Source organism: Zeugodacus cucurbitae, chromosome 2 (assembly GCF_028554725.1).
Source record: "Zeugodacus cucurbitae isolate PBARC_wt_2022May chromosome 2, idZeuCucr1.2, whole genome shotgun sequence".
Classification (NCBI taxonomy): domain Eukaryota; kingdom Metazoa; phylum Arthropoda; class Insecta; order Diptera; family Tephritidae; genus Zeugodacus; species Zeugodacus cucurbitae.
The window spans coordinates 64,730,996-64,754,917 of NC_071667.1; the positions used below are offsets into that span (position 1 = coordinate 64,730,996).

Here is a 23,922-nt window from a genome sequence, read left to right on the forward strand (position 1 = left end):
TAATTTAATTCTTTGTTGCTTTTTTCACTCCATAATATTTGTTATTTGCGTGTTGTTGTTGTTGCTGTTGTTTGTGTGCCATTTATAAATTGGTTAGATAAATGCCGGTCTGCATAACTTGGACTTAGCGGGTATGCGTGTGTGTGTGTGTGCGCGCGCATATATTAATTGCAACAAGCGTTGCAGAATAATGCGACGGCGTAGCACTCGCTCAGGTTGAAAGGCACTTGCGTACAAGTCCCATGAATCATGGAGAAGACAGGCCAACGACATGCTCGAGCAGAACGGCAGACTAAAAGCACTAAGTGCCGTGTGATCGATGCTAATGTTGGCGTACAAATGTTGAAATATATTTATAAAGTAATAACTTTCATACATAATTTACATCTCTTGAAGAAGCTGAGACCTTTTATGCACAAATTCAGCTCTTAGACATGTGCTTTCGGAAACCGGAACTCTTAAATTGTTTTGCTTAGAAAAGTTTATCAGTTATATTTTGTCTAATCTACCATTGCATTCTAGTCATTTATTTATTTGACAAGTTCATGTAAATTTAAAATTTCAAATGAAGACAAGCTCTCTAGACAAGCAGGCAGAGATGAACTCCATTCTCTTTTAACACTATTGTACCGTCTTACTTAGTTTCGCTTTACAGAATCTTTTTCCCCAAATACTACTGGAACCGTATCTTCGTTCAAAGTTTTGTTAGAGATTACGAAGGTGTTAGAGTTTTTTCCACAGGTTTGAAAGGTTAAATTTTTTCGTCGTTTGGTTAATGTGCTGTTCAAAGGTAAACAACTTTGTCTACAATTTATAAGTACTCATTGTCAAAAATATTCTTATTTTCTGCTTAGGAATAAAATGTAGTATAATATTTATTGGTTTCTGAGGTCCCTCGGTTCATTAATTATAAAAATGAAAATAAAATTGCGAAATTTGCTTTTTTTAGTTTTTTGCTATAGAAAATTTGAAGTTTCCAGCTGCCAACTGAGACTTCGAATTTCTCAAAATCACTTTACTACCGTATTCTAACGTGTTTATTTAATTTAAATTTTTTTTAACCCTTAACATGTGATGACCTCTTTAAGTGTCGCTGTTGCTCCAAAGGTTCAACCCATCTTTGGGGTTATAAGTCCACTTACGACTAAATATAATGCAGAATTCCTTCAAATTTAATGACAAAACGCTTACAATATTGCAAACTTCTGTAAATTCATAAAATATGTTTCATTTCATATTCAATTAAAATGTTTATTCAATTGTTTGACATTGAAACGAAAGGCGTTCTCATAAACCTTTATTGAAATGCAATTATAACAATTTTCATTGTGATGGTCAATCACTGTTATTAAATTTGTCTATGATCTCCAATAGAATATCTGTTGTTCACTTTTGATTCATTTTTGGATCCATTGATGATTTATTAATGATATTAATCTTTAACTTTTAAGAGGACAGATCCATCCTTTTATCACGATCTGTCGTTGCTTTAGATGATCAATTGATGTGGCTGTGTACATAAAACAATTTTGTTCTGTCCTAGTGATTTTATTATGTGTACCTTATGGTTTTGGGATCACTGGATCCGAATCCATTCCTCATCAGAAAAACTCGTTGCTCAGGGGTTTTCGGGTCACTCATTAAATGACAAAACCTTTAGTGAAAATCACCAATCCTTCAGTCTTAAATCGTGTAGGGCCTTCCATGTCTCGGGCAACATCATATCGAATTAACACACAAACTCAATTAAATTACAGTGAAACTTCCATAACTCGAAGTTCGCCATAACTCGAATTTTTGAATTGAAAATAGGGTTTAGAAATCAAATTTCATAGAAATTTCCTTCCATAAATCGAGCTTTTTTACCATCGAGGCAGATTTTTTAAGAGTCCTTCTATATCGTATGGAGGCGAACAAAAACTATGAATTACACTTATGGATTGAATAAATCATGTAACGAAGGCATGATATATACAATTTCAAGAGCCAAACAATAGCAAACTGCAACAAATAAAATTACAGAATACATATTTTGAAGTATTTAAATAAAACCTTATGCGAGTAAATAATTAAAACTGTATATAAATCTATAAATTACAGTTTTTTGAAAAACTTATTTTTTAAATAAAATTCTATAACTTGAAGTCTCTCTAAGTTCAAGTTTTTTTTGTGGATTATGGTGATTCGAGTAAGAGAAGTGCCACTGTAATTTTTGTAATTTGTAAAGGTCTTAGTGTTAAACTAATATAATTCTCCAGCAAATTCACTAGATACACACTCAAATGATTATAGAAGTTGAAATGTAAGTTAAAGACCTTAAGCCTGGATGCCATTGCCAGGCTGTTAGATAATGCTTCGACAGCACACGGAGTTCAAGCTGTGGGCGCAGAAAACCCACGCCGCAGGTGCGAGTTTTATGCATTGTTTATTTGCGTAAATCACCAGAAAGCTTCAAACACCGCAAACACCGTGAAACACACACACCGTTTTCCAAGCTTACAAAGGTCGACGACAAGGGGCCTGGCTGCAGCGTCAGCACAATGTGTTTACCCCCTTTTTTGGCATTTTTTTGTTGCTGTCTGATTTGTAATTGTTGTTATTTTCTTCGTGATTGTTGTTGTTGTGTGTATTTTTACTTTTTCAGGCCGAAATCGCACACATTTCATTTTAAAATTATCCCCAGTGCGACTTTACAACACTCACTTACAAGGGGGGTGTGTGTGTGTGTGAATGAGCGAGCGCATCGTGTGCGACTTTTTCGGACATTGTACGCAAACGGTTTACGCAACAATAATAAAAACAATCAGCGAATTATCAAACGAATTCACGCGCGAAGTAAAAGTGATTTCAATTCAATTCACTTTCAATTGAAACGCAGCCAAAAATAATCAAAGTATTTAATTATATATGCATATATGTACATATATATTGACGATTTTTATTAAGTATAGAATTGGTGTTGATTATGTAATGGCGTAAGTGTCACTTACACAATTTATGTAATTTAACGGCATTGTTGTTGTTGTTTTGGAGATTTTTAATTTCTAAATTTTGTAATGATGATCATGAAATTTTTGTGGGATTTGTTGTTGTTTTTGTGTTTATTGTTGTTGTAATTTTTTAATTTTTTATTTTCGAATGTTAAATATTTTTGTTATTATTATTTTTTGTTTTTTTTGTTCTTGTTGCTTTTTTTCTGTTACGATCCAAATTCACCTAATAAATGCGCCAAAACGAGTAAATGCCGAAATTTCATTTAAATTAAATAATTAACACACGAGTCTCACACGAGCATCACAAATGAAGTCTGTCAAAATGCCAGCATCCCACAAAAAAAAAAAATGGCCGAATGTTGTCCGCAAAAACAAGATTGTTCTAAAATCTTAGTCAATTGATTTAGATTGTTGTTGTTGCTTCTAGCTTTTGTTTGTGAACTTGAATACACAATTTAATATATTCTTAGTGTTTCATCTGCAGTTGTGCAGTTGACCTTGCAATCCACAGTTTATTCGCCGCACAACTTGTTAAAAAAGCAAAGATATAATCTTTTTCGCACATTTGTTGCTGTTGTTGCTTTTTTTCTGCCTGTTCTTGTTTTTGTTTTTGGTTTTTGTTAATTTTTTTTGCACTTAATTGTTTCGTTTATTTTAATATGTGTTATTATTGTTTTCATTTTTTTTTGTCAATTTGGCACTGTGATTAATATACTTATGTACATGAAATGAAATGGCAAATAGAAATATTCTGGATTTATTATTGTTATTATTGTACATACTACATATGACTCTCGATCGCATACAACCATGCACGGGTGGTTACATGCTAATGGAATTTAACCTGATATTTGTAGCATTTAATTTTGTTAATTGTTTTTATGCATTAACTTGTCGCTGGAACATGCCAAAAATGCCATAATAACCGGTCGAAATTGTTGTAAATTCGAAATTGCAAAGAAACTTCGGGTTTTGGGGCAAACCATCTTAATAATTACTTAAAATAAGCGTGTAAAAGTGTTTAGTGATGAGTTTAATAATTTTTTTTTATGAACGATCTGTTCAGTTTTCTACAATGTTAGAATGTAATGGAATCACCACCTTTATATACCAAAAGACACTTGCAAAGTGGTGGCTTCTTTAAAAGTCACACGACATTTGTGGATTCGCAATCAATTCAATAAAACACCGAAGCTTTATTGATCGACATCCCCTATTTGTGTGTTTAGAAAGTCTAGTGACTATTTTGGAATCACTGCTGAACAACTCGGTCAAAATTTTGTAAGTGACTGTGGTATTGATATCAAATATTGTCGTGAAAAAAGCTACAATAATCCGAGCAACATGAGTGGGAAATACAAGCACGAGTAACGGCAATAAATGAATACATTGAATAAACATATGTATTCCCAGTCATGTACATTCATTAAATTTGTTTGCTAAGTGAGCTGTAGTAGAATCTACTTCAAAAATTCCGATTTTGAAAAGTTTATCGGTACACTACGAAGGCGCTTTTATATGGTTTTTATCACAATTAATCAAGTTTTGGAGGACGTTCTCAATGACGTGGAAAAAAAGCCGAGTGCCGTAATAAATCAGACTAGTTTTAAAGATGATAAAGTTAGAAACGGGAATACGACAATTACGTGGGATATAATTCTAGAACGCTTACAAGCGACTAGTGCGTCACTGTAGTCATCTGATCAAAACCGTAATACAGGAAATGCCCTTTATGAATCATTACATGATTATACATATGACTTGACCGACTTTGCTTGTCAGCAATAAACTTCAAGGGGAAGTAAGCGGAATACAAAGTAACACCATTTCACCAGCTCTACTACATACATCGACGACTTTGTTGAGAATCAAACACCTGGATAACGTTTTGAAATTCAGGTGTTTATTGTCATTATTGATAAAGTACTGTTTGCTTTAACATAACATACAATTTTTTTGGAGTATTTCGAACAGCTAAAATCACTTAAAATATAAGAGATTCAAAAAACCGCATCAAGTATGGTCATTGCTTTTGAAGATGATTTGAAGAACAGCCTAGGCGACGATCTAGTGCAGTTCGCTGAACTGCTGAAAACAGATGTGGCTAATGTTATTGACAGCAAGAAACAAGATCTTCTGGCACTGCAATTTTATAAACTTTTATTAAAAATTCATTAGAATCGTTTTTCCCAAACGTAGAAATTGCTCTTCGCCTTTACTTGCCTCTCTCGAACATTTTTTTTTCAACGATAAAACGTAATAAAAATGATTTGAGAAATACGATGCCAAGAATTTTTAATCATCTCACTTTGATGAATAGGTGTGATTTGCTTAAAAAAATCGACCTATTGCAAACCAAGGGCCTCTTGAGAGTATTTGCTACGTGCTCCGTGCTGGCTTATTCCGGCACTGTTTCAGATGACAGTTTTACGCCTCTCTTGGCAATCTTGTCTTTCTTTTATCTTTTATATTATTCCTTCCATTTTACTTCTTTCTTGTAGCCGCTATCTGTTTCCTGTTCCAGATAGGGAAGGGTTACCATTATTATTTTGAAAACTCGAAGAAGACTGGTTATGGCAAAAGTGACTCTACAAATGGGTATACTATATAAAAGTCCAATATTTAAGCTGGAATTGATGAAATTTATACCATAAATACACATGATTATCTAATTATTAATAAATACTAGTTCTTTTGAAAATGTCTTTATAGTGCTTTATTGAAGAATTTTTTCTATTGTTTAGTGATTTTGAATCTTCTTCTTCATGAATACCTCAACTATATACGATAGGAATATCTTCAAGCTTATCTAAATAACCAATTTCCGAGCTTATGCCATTATTATTTTTTAAATAATTATACATCTTGCTTCAGATTCTTGAATTAAGACTCTTGCCACCGCTATGGCAGTTGAGTTTCTTTCATCAACTCTTTCAAAATAGATTCACCTCATCCTTGTTTCGTTAACAATTTGAAGAGACTAAAACTTACTCAAGATTCATTCCAGAGTCCAGTAAAATCTCGGGTTAATCTGTACAGTTTGAGTTTATAACTAAGACGAGTTGTTTACGGGAACTCTTCATTAGTCAGTACTTGATTTTGTTGTTGTGAGAAGAGTAAAAAAGAGCGTATTTAATCCCTAAAGTGAAGAAAGCTATACCACCAATGATAAGATCAACTATTTTCTTGCATCCGAATAACGGTTAAATTTTTACACACAATTAGCGAACAAAACAAAATGTTTGCCATGTTGTACGTTACAGTTATTTCCGGTGGATATAGTTGTATGTGTGTATGTATGTGCCTGAGTACTTAAGGCACTGAGAATGCATCCGGCGCAGCAGATTTGCAACGCCCCAACAGCTATTTCATTCACTAATTCATTCATTCATTCTACAAATTACTCGTGTTTTATGCCTGCCGCGCGCCGCTCGCCGTTCAAACACTTACAACACTTACAAACACAAGACACACTCACACACACGCATACACAGAGAAATCGCGCGACATTTTAAATATTAATTCATTAGTTAGTTTCCGCTTGAGATGGATGGCAGTCTGCGATTTCGAGCTCAAAATCATAAGTTCAAGTGAGCATCACAACAACACACAGACTTACTTGTTTGCACAATCATAAGCAACAACAAAATAAAGAGCCCCAACAACAACACAAACAAAAAGACAAATTGTCAGACGATTTTGTGTGGGCGGCTGCGCGCTCCAAAATAAAAGAGAAAATTGTCGCTGCAAACAAAACAAATGATGACAGCTGAATGTTTGCACACAAAACAACAACAACAACAATGAAGCAATTAAACAAATAGTAAATAAGTTGGCTTTTAACGGTCCACTGTGACGAATTGCATAATGAAATCAAATGTCCATATACATATATGACAACTGATATGAGTTGTTGTTGTTGTTGCTTATTGGTGATTGGTGAAACGCACGGCAGCTGTCCGTTCGACAAATCATTTATTTACCGCTTTGCTTGTTGATATCACTTTACATGTAAATTATGGTGATTTATTCATATGTACATATGTATGTATGTGTGTGTGTATGTGTGTGTGTGTAAGCAAACAAATCAAATGTTGGTCCGAAGTGCCGGTGGCTACTTTGCTACTTTGCTACTTGACCAACAACCACAACAACACTTCGCCGGCACTCGAAACACTTGCGAATTGCACTTAAATCGCATAGATAAGTGTTAAATAAATTAAATATTTTAATGTTAGTACAATGTTATGACGCTGCCGCATGCGAGACACAGCGGGACGCCATGGCATAGTGACTTATATGATTAGGCATTAATTATTGTATAATTTTACATAAATTTCTGCATAAAATTAAGTTACTTCTGCGATTTAAGACAATCCAATGCTTGACACTACTCGACACCGAACCGTTATACGAAATGTGGCACGTCGTCTTCCGTGGTGTTGCAGTCATAACTGATATACCGTATGAAATGATACACAAGTACATAGATTATAATCCATAATCAAACTGTTGTCAGTTGTCAGCAGATTGATGCGCCACTGGTTTGGTTTGCTATGATCTTCACACAGTTCAATATAACTGGTATGGTTCTCACGATAGTCGGGTCTACCTAACGGTATGCAAAGAACTGTCAACTCGGTAGCATTTCCCAAATTAGTTGTAGAATGTTTTATGCCGTTACGACAACAACAAATGGAACTCTTACCTTACCCTCTTACTTAGACATTTCTTTTCGCTAAACCATTACAAGTTCCTCCTCTTCGACATTTAAATTTTTATTATGATAAAATAAGTTGTTTGGCTTCTTGCAGTCGAGGAAAAATTTTGACGGACGCCAATTGTCGTAAAAAAGCGATTGGAAACAGGTCAGCACTTTTTTCTGAACGGTATTTCGCAGAACAAATGTTGAAATACTGGGTTTTTAGGGACATAGCGACGCCATATTTTTTCCCGCTTTTTTGACATTTTTTTCGGTAAGGTTTGCCATTTCATCACGGAAGATTATACGATCTATTGACGAGTCGAAATTATTAAAATTTACGACCGAAATTCGGAGTCAGTGGCTTCAACTTCAACAGCGCTACGTTCAATTTATGGTCGTCATAATCGTCCTTTTATAGCAGGTATTGAGCGTCTAGTGGAAAAATTTGAATCCACACGCACAGTACAAAATGTTCCCGTGTCAGTGAGACAAAGATGTATCCAAGAATATTGCTGCCGCTAGCGCATCAATTGAGGAAGACACAAATCAGTCTCTCAAACGTCGTTCTCAAGCGTTGGACATCTCTGTGACGTCGTTGTGATGTATTTTGCGAAAAGAGCTTGGCCTACAACCTTACAAATTCAAATTGACACAAGAACTGAAGCCGTTTGACCACCACCAATCGTCGTATATTCGTGAATTGGGCTGAGCAACAACTAGAAAATGATACGGATTTTCGTTGAAAAATCATATTCATCGATGAGGCTCATTTCTGGCTGAATGGCTTCATCAATAAGCAAAATAGGCATTATTGGTCAGGCAGAAATTCAAATGTACTCCATGAAATCTCGAAAAAATTATTTGGTCCGGTTTATGGGCCGCCGGCGTCATTGGGCCGTACTTCTTTCGTGACGTTCAAGACCGGCACGTTACTGTGAATGAGAATCGCTACCTCTCAATGATAATAGAATATTTTTGACCCGAATTGGATGATATTGAATGGGACAATATGTGGTTCCAATAGGACGGCGCCACAAGCCACACAGCGAATGTCACAGTCAATTGACCGTCTCGGTCGTGCGATTGGAGGCCGTTTGACTATTTCCTATGGGACTACGACAAGTCTATGGTCATTGCCAACAAGCCAGTGACGATTGATGAACTTCGTTCGAATATCGAAAGTGAAATTGCAGCAGTATCGGCCGATCTATGCTTGAAAACAGTCGAAAATTGTGTTCAGGGCCTGGACTTCTGCAAGTACGTCCGTGGTGGTCACTCAAAAGAAATCGAGTTCCATACATAATGGCATCGAAGGTACTTTCACAGGAATAAAGAATTTCATTGATACCCCAACTCGTTGTAGCGCTCTTATTGAAAAATTCTTTACTTTGGATCCGTCAACAAGGTAAACTCACTGAAGGATTTTTTTCGAAATATGAATGTTTTGTGCTATCTTTTTTGTTATAAAGACACAAACCGTTGGTACAGATCCATCACGAAGAGGTTATATAGGAGACGGAAATCAATCTACAAAGATATTCTGGCTCCATGAAGGTTGGGTTTTCGACCGTTTTTCCTCATCTCTGAAAGAACTATCTAGCAACTAACATAGACTTGCCGTATTCTTTCTTCATAATTATTAAAGGTGTGAAAGCATTCCTGTTTAAGTCTGAATGTTAGACAAATTTCATTACTAGAGCCCTGTGATAGAAGAATTATCTTTGGTTTTATTGGTTAAAGTGATTTGTGAGAATGAAATATCTGAAGAAAATGGTTTGAGACTGTGATGTCTAAGAAAGTGGGTTAATAACCCCGTTAATAGTTCGAGAATTATCGAAGTTTGTTGAAGAACACTATTGTATTGGAGTATTGTCATTAAATTTTACTTATCTCCAAAATATTCTCATATTCTCTTTTGACCTCTGGGTTCTACTATATATGTATGTACATATATGTGTTTGTATATAATAATTAAAATACTAACTGTAAATCTGCTAACTTTAGCTTCTTTTACCGTACACTAACGCACAATGATGCCCACTTGCTTCTCAACTCAACTTGATTAAACCACACCATAACCGGTGAACCCACCGCTCTTTGCGAACGCGATCTAATATCGTGGCATAAAATATAAAACATTCCTGCCACAACAACAACAACCACAACAACAAAAGTACACAAATTTTCAATCACGGCAGCTAATGATTGAAGGTGTCTACCACCCATTAAATACATTGTTGCAATGATCTCTGCGGAAATGTTGTTGTTGTTGTTTGGATTTATTATTTAACATACCTATCTATAGCTTTATCTGAGTTGTTTGTTGTAGTTCTTTTGCACTGACCAGCACGCTAAGCTGCTGCTGTGCACTTGTTGCAGCCGAATGTCATTTAATTGTCAGCGCACAGCTTGTGGCAGCGCCACTTGTTGTGACAATAATTGTTGTTGATTTACTGGTGGAAGCGATTAATCGTGTAATTTATTTCACAAAGCAGACTAGCGTAGTTGGACTGACAAAGTCACCAATAAAATGCGCTCGAATTGCGTAGTTGTTTCTATGCATGAATGCTCTCCTTTATGCCAACAAACACACTCGTGTTCTAATATTGTTTTTGCATAAACGTCTGGTTACATATTGGCTAGACATGCGCATCATCGTCAATAGCATGAAGGTTATCCACTTGACTTGAGACTTGAGCTTATGTAACATAAGGAGTGAATAAATAACTGTTTTGTGAAAAATCTTATAAAATAATATTATTATGTATTTATATGGCAGATTGTTGTTGGAAGCTTTGATTTGCTATTAAATTTATTTCTAAGAATTATCTTCAGGAAATCTATGTTTATAAATACACGCATTTGCTCATATATACTATTCTTCTTAGTGTATCATATTTATTCCGTATTATTATTTCTTTCTAGGTCATCTTAGACGAAGCGTTACATATACCCTATCTCATTTGAGATAGTATAAAATTAAAAATGATGAAACCCTTTGTTGGAAATATTGAAATTGGTGAATGCAGAACTGAAATTAAGGTTAGTAACAGCAATATATTATATGTATAAATCTTGTTTTTCTTGAAAAAATAGTATACTTTTCAATAATATCAATTTCACCCTGTCGAAAGCAATTTACCTTTCGATTAACAGACCTCCATCTGAGATTAGTTAGAACTAATCTCTGTTCAACTTTAGATATATACCTTCAGGTATCACCACTTGAAATTCGATATAAGTTGAGACCAAAACATACAATTAAGATAAATTAAGGGGCACACATTAAGATAAATTAAGGGAACACCTAAAAAAAGGTGATTTTTGGGAATTTTTAAAATTAAAAAAAAATACTTTATCAATTATTTCACAATTTTAAGAATATATTTATACATGTTTCAAGAATATGCAGTGAATTTTTTGAAGACAAAAATTAAATATTTTTTAAGTTATAGTCGATCTCCAACGGCGCGAAAAAAAGGTCCTTCACTGCTGCAGTGATTCCGGCCTTCTCCGCGGATGAAATCTAAAAAAATAAAATTCTCCTTAAACTGTCTGTACAGTGACCTACGATAAAAAAAATCAAAAATTGACAATATGGCGGCGTTTTAAAAAAAATAATCGAATTTTACCCAAAATTTTGGTCGTTTTTGGCCTGCCAAAATTCAGATCAAAAATCGATAGGTAATTGTACGGAGAACTATATATGTATGTATGTGATTGGCGTTGCAACCGTTTAGCCGGTTATAGCCGAATCGACGATAGTGCGCCACCTCTCTCTCTCCTTCGCAGTTCGGCGCCAGTTGGAGATCCCAAGTGTAACCAGGTCGCTCTCCACCTGGTCCCTCCAACGGAGTGGAGGCCTTCCCCTTCCTCGTCTTCCTCCGGCGGGTACTGCATCGAACACTTTCAGGGCTGGAATGTTTTCGTCCATTCGGACAACATGACCTAGCCAACGTAGCCGCTGTCTTTTTATTCGCTGAACTATGTCAATGTCGTCGTATAACTCGTACAGCTCATCGTTCCATCGTCTGCAGTATTCGCCGTTGCCAATGTTCTGAGGACCATAAAAAATATTGCGCAAAATTTTCCTCTCGAAAACTCCTAGTGTCGTCTCAGCTGATGTTGACATCGTCCAAGCTTCTGCACCGTAAAGCAGGTCGGGAATGATAAGCGACTTGTAGAGCTTGATTTTGGTTCGTCGAGAGAGGACTTTACTGTTCAATTGCCTACTCAGTCCAAAGTAGCACCTGTTGGCAAGAGTTATTCTGCGCTGGATTTCGAGGCTGACATTGTTCGTGTTGTTGATGCTGGTTCCTAGGTATACGATAATATATTTAAATATATTTTAAAATGTTCTTTTTAAAGGTGTAATCTACCGTAATATGAAACAAAACAAAAAATTGATTTTTTTTTTAAATTTCACACTAAGAGTGCCCCTTAATAACTTTGCAAGATTACTTTAAAAACTTTGATTGTTCTTATGATTAAACGAAAACCTCCGATAGCTTTAGATCATACTTGAAGAATATACGCTGATAAAACACTTGTAGCCTACATTCACACCAAGATCCTAAATACTAGATCCAAGGAGCAATTTACCATTTTGCTTCATGACTCTTCGTGATCTCTCAATTCTATTATTATTCTGGCTGTTTTAAACATATTCCTTGTAAGATTTTAGATTTATTGAACTCAACGTAGGATTTATGAAGACAAGGACAAAAAGCAGAAACCTTCGCTTCTAATTGAATTCAAGACAAACTCAATTTTTAACAGTTTAGATAAAAAAATAGAAAGAATTCACAATTTTCCATTTTTTTAAGTTTAATTTCAAAAGCTTTTGAAGCAAGTGGATTGGAAATTTTAAATGAACACTTAAATTTTTGACATCCTTTAAGCTTACACTTCCATGCCGTACAGCTTATACAAGAACATAGCTTTTCAACTACATGATGTGAAGTATTGTGCTTTAAAGCTTGAAGCTCACGAAGTATTGTAAGGTATACATGTTTTTTTTGTGTGTCCAGTGTTCCAGTTGTGTCTAGGGATGCAAACATCGTGAAATGAATCGATTCTTCAAAGTATCAAATCCATCGAAATCAAAAATATCGGCCATTAAAACATCGATGCATCGACGAAACATCTGATCTAACGCAGTATTCTACGCCAGAATTAAATTGTCAAAATAAATCATAAAATTATCCGCAGTATTTTCCAAGCACACATTTCCCTAACGAATTCTTCGTATTTTACAGCAAAACGAATTCCAATGTGACAAAGCGTTTCCAAATAGAGGGTTTCGGGTTAATAACAGAAAAAGTGTGAGGATATGAACTATATTTTAATATAAAACATCGACGTAAAACATGGTTGAAAGTGACTTCATTTTTAGATTCCAAACATTCCGATGGCAACCATCGATGATTTTTGACGAAAACATCGATGTTTCAAAAAGTTCGCTACATCGTTTGATGATCGTAAAAATTGTATGCTCATAGTAATCATAAACTTCGATTTTCCTTGATTTGAACTTCAAATCAACATCTTCTAATCGTATAAAGTACTACGATATACATAAGCAGAACGAAAACTATAAACCATTCTCAAGAAACCATGGAAAACGACGGCTTAAATACAAAATATGTATGTATGTTTATAGGTACTGTATATATACGCGTCATTTAATATTTTTTTAAAATTCATAAGAACTCTTGTATAACCACTTTTTTATGCCATCACACATTCATTTGCGCATGGGACATTTTTTATTGACTTTATCTATATATACATACAGTTGTGTATATTTCCATTACATATTAAGTGAACTAACTAACTACCCGTCGCTATGTAATTCAGTCAGAGTAACGTGCCACACTTTGTGAGCGTGTTAAAAACTAATAATTGTAATGAAATCGATTTTTTTACTACGCAAAGCATAAAAAATGCAATAAGACAAAGCAAAAGCAGAAATAGGAAAAAAGAAAAACGAAAAAGAACGCGCGAATAAACTAGTTTAGACATTGAGTGAAGTGGGCGTGGCAAATGATTTTATATCAAATCAAATGTCCATTAAACCAACCATAAAAATCATGATTTGATGACTACAAGAACTCACTAAAACAAAGCGAAGAATATGTAGTTAAAAATGAAACATAAAGAAGCTTGACGCGCACAAAATCGACACAAAAGAACTTTGTAAGTGAGTTCGAAACATAGATGCTTGCTGGTTGCTTGATTTATTGGACAAGTTGAGGTGGCTTGATGTTATACAGACGGAAGTTTTTTTTTAGAATTTTGATTTTTGTTTATAATTTTTTTTAGTTTTTTTTGTTGTTATTATTTTTGGTTTGCTTGTGTGACTGATGTGCCTATATATTGATGGTAAAGCGCCAAAGATTGACAATCTCTAGGGGGTTCCATGAGGGCAAAGTCTCCATTTGATTGGGAGTATGAGTAATGCGCTGATTTCATTAGGTCATTTGTGTGACAGAAAAAAGTTTTAAAAAATTAATAAAGAATATAAAAAAAAATTAAAAAAAAAAAATAACCAAAAAAATTTTGAATATTTAGAAAACCAAAAATTTTTGTCTTAAAAAATTTTAAAAATATTTTTAACTAAAAAAAATCAAATAATAGTTGAGTATATTTTTTTGAATAAATTTACAAGTTCTAGTCATAAAAGCGACTAAGTGAAAACCCGACATAAAGTTAGTTGCAAAAAACTAACCTAAACATACAAGCAGTTTGCTGCTAGAATCAATATTAATTTATAAAATCAGAATGCAATACAAAAGAAACACTTAAAACTTTTGTATTTGCAAATATAAATGCAGTTTTTAAAAAAAATCTAGTTTTAGAGATGTTCTTTCCCTCAAAGAAACAAAAAAAAAATACAAAAAATATTTTCCATTGCTAATTTGCTTAAAAGTGTCGAAGTGGGCTAGTTCAAAATTTCTGTATTTCTTTTCAAAAAAGACTTGTGAAAAAAGACAGGTCCATATGTTTGAAAATTTATTTATTTTTATTTTTACTGAAATTTTGAATTAGTACCGCCGCTGATGCTGCACTTCTAAACTCGTTTTTAATGATTTTAATTCATTTTAGTTTTTTTTGTCGTTTTTTTGCCTTTCATGTTCAATTTTTTACGTCTGTTCTTGTTGCCGCTTCATAATCATATGTACATACATATGGAAATAAAACCTATGGAACCCATCAAAAAATACTTGTTTGGAATTTTTGTCAAATTAAGCTAATCACATAAATAAATACAATTCGCACAAAAAAATAATGAATACATAAAGTAATATATATAGAGATAGCTGAATAAAAATTAGCTAAATGTTATAGCGTCAATATCGCCATAGTACATATTTAGTACTTACTTGAGTTCTTATGTGGGTACATTTATTTGCGAGAAGATTCCGAAAAAAATAAATGCGACAAAAAATTGAAAATATTTTTAATAATTTAATTTTTTATTTTAAAATGATGACAAGCAAATAAAAAATGCCTTGACTAATGCTGTGCGCGATCGAAAATCTTAGTCCAGTTAATTAATTTCTCAGATGTTCTTCGACCGTCGTAATACATATCCATTCGGCTCTGTTGAAATAATGTCATCGAAAATTTCGTTATTTAAGACAAATTGTTATGAGCGACTATCTGAGTCTATCTTGTATATATCTAGCCGAAAATTACGAACAGACCGAATAGTGAAGACAACGATCTGTCACGAGAAGCTCAAAAAATTAACAAAATTGGTTGTTTCCCATGATTTACCGCGGTTACCATCCCAATGATTTAACGTTAAGGGGACCCCCCCATTCTCGATTTCAAATTTTGACGATTTTCAATGGGCTGATAAATGAACATGAAAAGAAGAAAACAATTTTACATATAATAATTTTTTTTTGTTGTTGTTTTTTGGGATCAAACAAAAGCCCTTCTTTTCGCCGGCGCATGTGATTTCCGCTCACCAAAAATTTCCAACGGGACTAAAAAGAGTATATGTTTGGCTCTGGTATGAACTAGGATTATTAATTTCGCACAAAATTGCGGACCTTTGAAATTTTTTTTTTTTTTTTGAAAATCGCCTTTTTTCAGCCACAAATCAAGTTGAAAAGTAAAGAAGATCTTCACCGATTTGATTTATCCTAGTTCATACTATAGTTATATATGTATAGAAAAACGTATTAAAATTTGGAATCGATTGGATTAATAGGTTTTGAGTAACCTCATGCGCCAGTCGTAAAAACACTGTTTCGAGAAAAACGCGTTTAAAGTTTTGAGGCGCTCTCGCCGTCTCCTGACGCTTTCACCATAAATTGGCTATATCTTCAAGAGTTTTTGAAATTTTCACTTGAAATTTTAAAGGAACATTCTTGAATAGTTATAGGTTCGAATTAAATAATAATCGAATAAATCGATTTTTTTAAACCAAGAATGGGGCGGGCCCTAAATTGAGACCTCACGATAAATCGTCGGGTTTTTATCAAATTCCAATATGATTGTGCTTGGTTTGGATAATACTGTATCGTTTTCTTGTTCCCGAAACTCTGATATTTTTTCATTTAGTACATCATGATTTTACTGAGGTGTTAAACCATATAGGACAAGTTTTCCCGAGATATATTTCAATAAATTTAAATAGAAATAGGGTTTCAGGGCCTTTTTCTACCCCCGATAATAAAATTTATGAATTCCATCTAATTGATAACCAAAATTTATTAATAATGAACTTTTCTCTAATATTTTTCAAATAATTTAATAGACCTATAATTACAATTTCTAATTATCACTTTATTTATTAGCTACTTGTCATGACTTCAAAAAACATTGGCTTTAACAAGTACCAGTAAAAAAATTGAATTTAAAGAAAAGAAATATTGAAAATGCAAATTCATCTTTTACGATCGCTATTCGCATTTCAAACTATAAGAATAGAGTTCACTTAATTTATGAGACTTCGTGTGACAGAATTACGAGTTTCGCGTGCTTTTAATGGGAGATTTGCAAAACCTGCATGCATGAGAAATAGATTTTTCATATTTTTATTTGATGTTAAGCACGTCATTAACTGCTGAAATCGGGTTATTCTTCTGCCTAATAATAATTTAATGTTATTATATAATACTTGTTTGTTTAAAAAAAAATTTTGTTCGAAATATCATATGTTAAATCAAATCAAATCGATCTCTGCATGCACCTCGATAATAAGTTTTTATGCGGTGACCAGCCTACAGCATCACTGGATCATCCGAAATCAAAAAATCAAAATGCTTTCTTTAGTTTATTAGTTTATCTTTCAATTAACGTCGAGTTTTTTTTAATCTTTCAATTTTTAAATTTTTGGTACCATTTTCAAGCCAAAATTACGATTTTAGACGAAAAAATCGACCTATTTGTTATTGTGAAATTGTTAGTAATTAAAATTAAAACTCGACGTCATTCGAGAGCTATATATATGTAGAATATTTGTTCAAAATTTCAAAACGATCGATGCAGTAGTTTTTTCTGTAGGCTGGTCGCCGACTTTAAAAATGACATATTTGGGAAAATCGATTCAAAGTTTTGTACACTCAGCGCAGGTAGCTGGAGGTACCGTTATTCAACCTGCTGTAACTTCGTTAATTTTTCTCCGAATGACCTAAAATTTTAACACAATATTCTTGAGATGTTGATTGTTCAGAAACAAAAATAATGAAAAAAAAAGTTGTCAAACCTTAACCCCCAACCCCCCCCCCCCAAGTTGCTTTTACCAAAAATTGTCTGAAAGTTGTTAGAACTTTATCGATATTATTGCCAATATGTGATGCAAAATTTCTCACCTCCAAATATCGATTAATACGTGTGAACTGACAATCAATAAATATTTTTTATAATCTTCCATGAAAAATGAATTTCTCTATGCTTCAAATGACAAAAAATTTCTTCAAATACTTTAAAATTTCGCGTTTCCATTTGTATTTATTTCTGATTCTGCACGATGGCTATAAATGTCTCTGTTGTAATATTTTGTAGCAACATTTCTTTCAGGCCAAAACATGTCAAAACATCAATCCAGTCAACTGTCAAATTCTAGGAGGTTTTGACGTTTCCAATGTCATGACTCATGAGAGTTTTACATCTCTTTATCTCTGTCATAATGATGGCAAGTACTATGACATGAGGTCTGAAACTCTCTGAAATTTAACTAAGTTAAATATATCGATTATATCGAAATATTAGTGTTTTTTTTCTCTATATATATCTATATACGCTTTAAGGAGTTAGTTGGGTTCAAGTTCAAGTGTCAAAAAGGTCTAGCAGTAGACATTATAACTCATGATTGGCTCATCTAAAAACAATAAACCAAAAATATTTCGATAAATAGTAAATGGATAAATCTTGCTGTTGAACGAAGGAAAAAATTAAATATTGAAATTTGTATTTTTGACATAATTTAAACCAAAAAACCACTTTTTGGTTAAATTTTCAACATATGTATATTGGCACGCAAAAAATAGTTATAATAAAAAACTTAAAAAACCTTTCATTAATTAATTAGATAATGTTATTCTAAAGATGTGTGCAAAATAGATTTATAGATTTATAGTGTCCACCGACTTGAAAAATTTAGTTTTGAGATAAATGCGAAATAATGTTTTACATTCGTACTGACGTGGCCTGATGGGCGGAAATTCCGGGTATATCCCTTAGAATATTACCCGGATTGGTTTGATATTTTTGGATAATATTTTAAACATATTGCACTATTTAATAAGACAATAATTTTGTTTTGTCCAATTTTGAAATTTGGAAACCCACCTAACCCTTTAAATATATCCATACTTTACATATCATATAATTTCTAAAATTAACTGTAAATGTCTCTAATAGAACCATATGACAATTCGACTTTGTTTCTATGCAAGAATTATTCTTAAAAGTTATGAAATCTCGCGAACGGATATAGGTAATATGTAAGCAATTACGCTTAAGGCTATAAACCAATACTTACGTTACAAGTACTACCTAGATGTTAGGCGTGAACCAGATTTAAGCGATTTAAGTATATGGGTTCAGTACGTGACTTCCTTCAGGTGCTCCTTATGTCTGAAACTTGGCCTTGAGATTATTAAGTTTCTATAACTCTCAGCGAGATGTACATAGAAACATATTTGAATAGCAAAACGTGGTGAAACACCATCAGCATTGCTTATTGCTTAGTACATATATAAGGATTATATATGAAAGAAGAAGCAATTCTAATCTCTAAGCAAAGCTTTAATGTCGGCTGATAGCCAAGCGCGCATAAAGCGACAACAAGCAATTGCGAACAGCTGACAATTCCGAGCATGAGCAAGCAAAATGCGATGGAGGGCAACGCAAACGAATTCAACCTCACTCAACAAGCGCCGCAAGCAAAACGAAATGTCAGCAGTCACAACAAACCCCAGATTAGCTCAAGTACGCGGGTATTTATGTAAAAAATGTATAAAACACATATGAACGAGTATGCAAGTGTGTGTGTGTGTGTGGGAACATATGTATTGAATTCATATTGAAATACCTGTAAATCCATTGCTGTCTAGTCGCGGCTGTTTCAGTTCAGTGGGGGAGGGGATGCTGTACGGAGAGGCGGGCGTACAACTCACTTACCGACTGACCGTCTAGCTTGTATGCAACACATACACACGCACACACACCTGCTCATTCAACCGCAACTAAAACGCTTGTCAATCCAGGCGGCGGCTCGAGTGGCGAATAAATTTATATTTTATTCAAATTGTGATGCGATATTTCACTTTCGATTCTGTGCATTAATTACTGCAATTACCGGTACACCGTATGTGACAGCTGTAAATGCAGCAACAACAACAACAGCAAAAAACAAGCACAAAACACGAAATTAGAAAGAAAAAGATATTTATAAAAGACGCTTGAAGATGCGCTATTTCGCGTTTGTAATTAAAATAAAAAGCGCGAAAAATATAATATATTAGATGACTATATTAGATGTTAAATATATATATGTTGATATATATATATATATTAGAGTAGACAACAAAGCGTTCTTAACAACGCAATCTTATTGATTCCGCGTCCACTCTCATTTGCAAAAGCGTTTTAATTAATATGCTGGCATTCTAAAATGATTTATATATTTATATGTATGTATGTATGTGTGTGTGTATGTGTAATTATTTTTTCTACTTACAACGGCTTAATTGTAATTTACATTTTTAATTTTTTTAATTTGAAATCGCATACATGCAACTTAGAATTACTTGGAATTAATGTAATCCATTGAGATTGCATTGTGTAGCACGGACGCACTTCATGCGCATGACTGTAATGTGTTTTGTGAAAATTAAGCTGAAATTATTCCATAGCTTTGAAATATAAATTAATTGGAAGTAATGAACGTAAAAAATAATGATAAAACACAGGAAAACAATGATTAATCTCACATTTCACACGCGCCTATCTAATTACCCATACAGTTACACACCTCTGATGTGCATCCAAATATGGCAATGCGTTTATGCCCCCAATGCCATAAAATTGTCAACTGTATGAAATATTGTTATTGATAGTTAATTGCATTGTCGGTGCATATAAGCATGTAATAACTGCAAAAATGGCATAAGTCCAAAATGAAAATTGGAAAGTTATTTGTTATTTATTTTTTATTTAAAATCTTTCTACTTCTTAGTAATTGTTTCATGGAAATTTTCTTAGCTTAAGTATTTCATAATAAATCTCAGTAACTACTTCTTCATCTGTAGAATGAGTAGAAGCGAAAGATTAAAGTTTTTCCAGCTATGAAAGAACTACGAGCTTAAGCTGTAATCACCATAAAGAAATTCTATACAATTTCTAATCAATTTGTTTGAAGTTGCCGCATATTTCTTCACTATTTGGAGGGAGGAAATCCAATACCATCCATTAAGTTAATTTTAATGAACTCTATTCTTTCTTTAACTGATTTGGATTCATGACTGAGGAACATATTTTTGAGTCGTTCTTGAAATTTAATTTGTACGTGAATATGCACTGTGGTATATATTCCTTTCGATTTATTGATTTGACTGGATCGGATGATTTTCAGCGTAATTGTCTCGACTTCAAGATGTTAATGTCTTTAATAAAAGGAAAAAGTAAGAAAGGGCTAGGTTTGGGTGTAACCGAACATTATACATTCTTGCAATTTATTTATGTAATTTTATTAAGATAAATCACAGTTTGATCCACATATTCGTCATAAAGTCCACTAGAATACTCTTTTTCATGAAATTTATAGATTATATATGGGGCTGGGGTTATTTCTGGACCGATTTCAACTTTTTTTGTCACCCAGGTACATTATGCCCAATATTTTACGTTCACTTATTTTGCTAAGATATCTCAGATATTCACCGATATATGCGGAATAAAGCCCACTGCCAAATTGAAAATCCGTATATTAGGTATATCCCCCCATTTAGGAAGTAGTTTCCCGATTTTACCCAATTTTGGCACAGAGACACACTAGTAGAAAAAGCACATCTCCTTTGAATTTCTTTAGAATATTTGAGAGATTTATCGATATTTTCAATAATAATAATACCAATAGTTTTGAGTTCCTCAGGTTCGATATCTGGGGCCTTGAAAAGTTATTGTCCGATTTCGGCAATTTTTATTCGGGCTATGCTACACCAGAAGTACGGTATTTCAGGAAAAGTTTCGTTTTGATATCTTCACCGATGCTTAATTTACAAATTGCTAAGTCAACGAATCAGAAGGGCTTTCAAATTGTGCTATATGGAAAGTAGGCGTGGTTGTGAACCAATTTCTCCCATTTTTAATCTATACCCTCGGGATGCCAAGGAAATTATGCGAACCAAATTTCGTTTAAATTTCAAATCTTTTATACAAATTTGGGTGCAGCCCTTCTCTACCATCTTGTTCATGAAATTTATGGTTTCTGTCGTTTTCCTTATTGAATTATGGCATTCTTAGTAGATTTGCTCCATTTTTAGATCGTAAAAGAAACTGGCTAAAGAAAATTACTCTAGAAAGGTTGATATAGCTTTCGTAGTTTACGAGATATGTACAAAAAACATAGTAGGGGCCACGCCCACTTTCTCAAAAAAAATGACATCCAAATGTACCCCTTCCTAGTATTTAATATTTTCGATTTTCGCCATTTTCTGGGCGTGCCAATGGGCCGATTTTGCCCAACCTTCTCAAGGTGCCAAGGAACTCGTGTACCAAGTTTCATCAAGATCTTAATTTTTACTCAAGGTATTGCTTGCACAGACGGACGAACATACATGCGGATTTCAACTCTAAAAAGTTCTATACTTAAGAAAACACTGTAAATATATTTGAATAGTACTCAACATACTCGAATCATGCGAAACACTGTGCAGCCTTCGTCAATGTCAATAAATAGTTCGAACAAAAAAAAAGTGATTCTAATAAAAAATTGCACTACTCAATTTGCATTTGTTGTATATGGAAATCGAAATGCACACACACACAAATTGCGTAGGATAGTAAGTAGTTGATGTGTAATTGGCTGCGATTTTATTACTTAACACATGTTAGCCGAGAGGTGAGATAATAAAAGCGCACAGACGAATTGTACACCATTAAACACATTTGGGCATTATGCATATAAATCGAAAATCTATGCAAAATTCACAAATACACACACACACTGACATACTCACACTGAGAGTGCGCGTATGCCGCAAGTGAATTTAACGATTCACAACAACAACAACAACGTGTAGTGCGCTTGTTGTATAACGATTTCCGGTCCATTATGCGGCCCACAAACCCAGACAGGCGATTGCCCGATTTACGCACACATGCATTTGCTTGCTTAAAACTGTATGTGTGTGTGTGTGTGAGAGTGTCTGCAACCACGCCGTCTCATTGTCTTAATGCAACATTAACTAGCCATAAATGTAATTGAGACATATTGTGTGCATTTAACGCTAAGTAAACATCCAAGTGAATATGGAGAGAAACCCGTACGTATAACTAATGCGCTCTAAAACGGTTCACATTAGCGGCCATTTATCATAAATAAAGTGCCATGGTTCGGTGTAATTTATTTGCAACATTTTCTTAATTAATTTAATTAAACATAATGTGGCTGTTGGGGATATCAATTGTTATGGGGTTTCATAGAGCTAAAGTGAGGTTGATTTGAGACTTATTTCATTGTATATTTCATTAGTTGAAATGGATCCAGTAGCGGTTAGATTAGATCCTTTGAGATTCTCTCTCTTTTAAATCATCGTGAGATTGTAAGTAGTTCTAGAACAAATCTTCTGACTATTGACAAGCTACTTTAATAACGTCGTAACGTCTAGAAATCGTTTTATAAGATATTTATAATATTTACCGATATGTTCCCTGTCTAAATCAATTAATAAAGCTACATAAGTTAGGTTTGGACAGTTCCTCATTCTATATAGAACTAGGATGGTCATGTGGGATATCTGTCTTTAAGTAAATATTGTTATTCCAGAAAACTTATAATGCTCCCAAAGGGAAACACACGTAGACTTTAAAAGACAGTCCTTTGTGAAGTCTGGATCCCCGCTAGATTAGCAATTAGTCGTTGACAAAGCACTCTGAACCTACTACAAATCTGCAGAGATTTTTTAACTTTTATATTCGCTATTTCGTGAGCTTGTTCGAAAAAGTGAGGTCCAAGAAAAGTTTTTCTTGATCTCGCAAAGGCGGCACATACCAGAAGAAAGTGATGCGATGATTCCACCTCATCCTCCTCCATGCAAATTCTACAGATAGCGTAGATTTATAACCTAACAGCGTGGATCCCGATGGGACAATGGCCAGTAAGAACCACTACGAATAAGTAGAGGTAAGCTTTACTGAGGGCGATGAGACCTTGCGCATGTGCTAGTGACTGACCAGCGCCTGTCCAGCTCAGCCGAGGCCCATCTGTCTATTAGCAAATCGCAATAAGACAACGGTGCTCCTATATGTTTCATTGCTTCGCATAGTAAGTCTGACGTTCATGACCTTGCAAGCTCATCAGCCTCACAATTTCCCGCTGTGGTCAGGATCCCAGACTAATCTAATTGAAAAGTATAACGATGCCACCGACAGTGAGAATAGACATTATTTAACCAACCTTGAGCGCATAGTCAGTAGTAAACTCAGGGCCCCCGCTCTACTATCCAAGTGGATCGTCACCTCTCTTAAGGTTGGTGCGCT

The 23,922-nt window shown here is 34.1% G+C and overlaps 1 protein-coding gene across 4 annotated transcripts in view; it reads left to right on the forward strand.

The window, feature by feature from the left end:
- LOC105218430 (tRNA:m(4)X modification enzyme TRM13 homolog) overlaps positions 1 to 23,922 on the forward strand; it is a 793,174-nt gene that overhangs the window by 447,958 nt on the left and 321,294 nt on the right. For all 4 annotated transcript variants that reach the window (XR_008469969.1, XR_008469970.1, XR_008469971.1 and 1 more), the window contains one exon: positions 10,624 to 10,740. The gene's annotated coding sequence lies outside the window, so the exon portion shown is untranslated. The remainder of the gene's footprint in view (positions 1 to 10,623; positions 10,741 to 23,922) is intronic.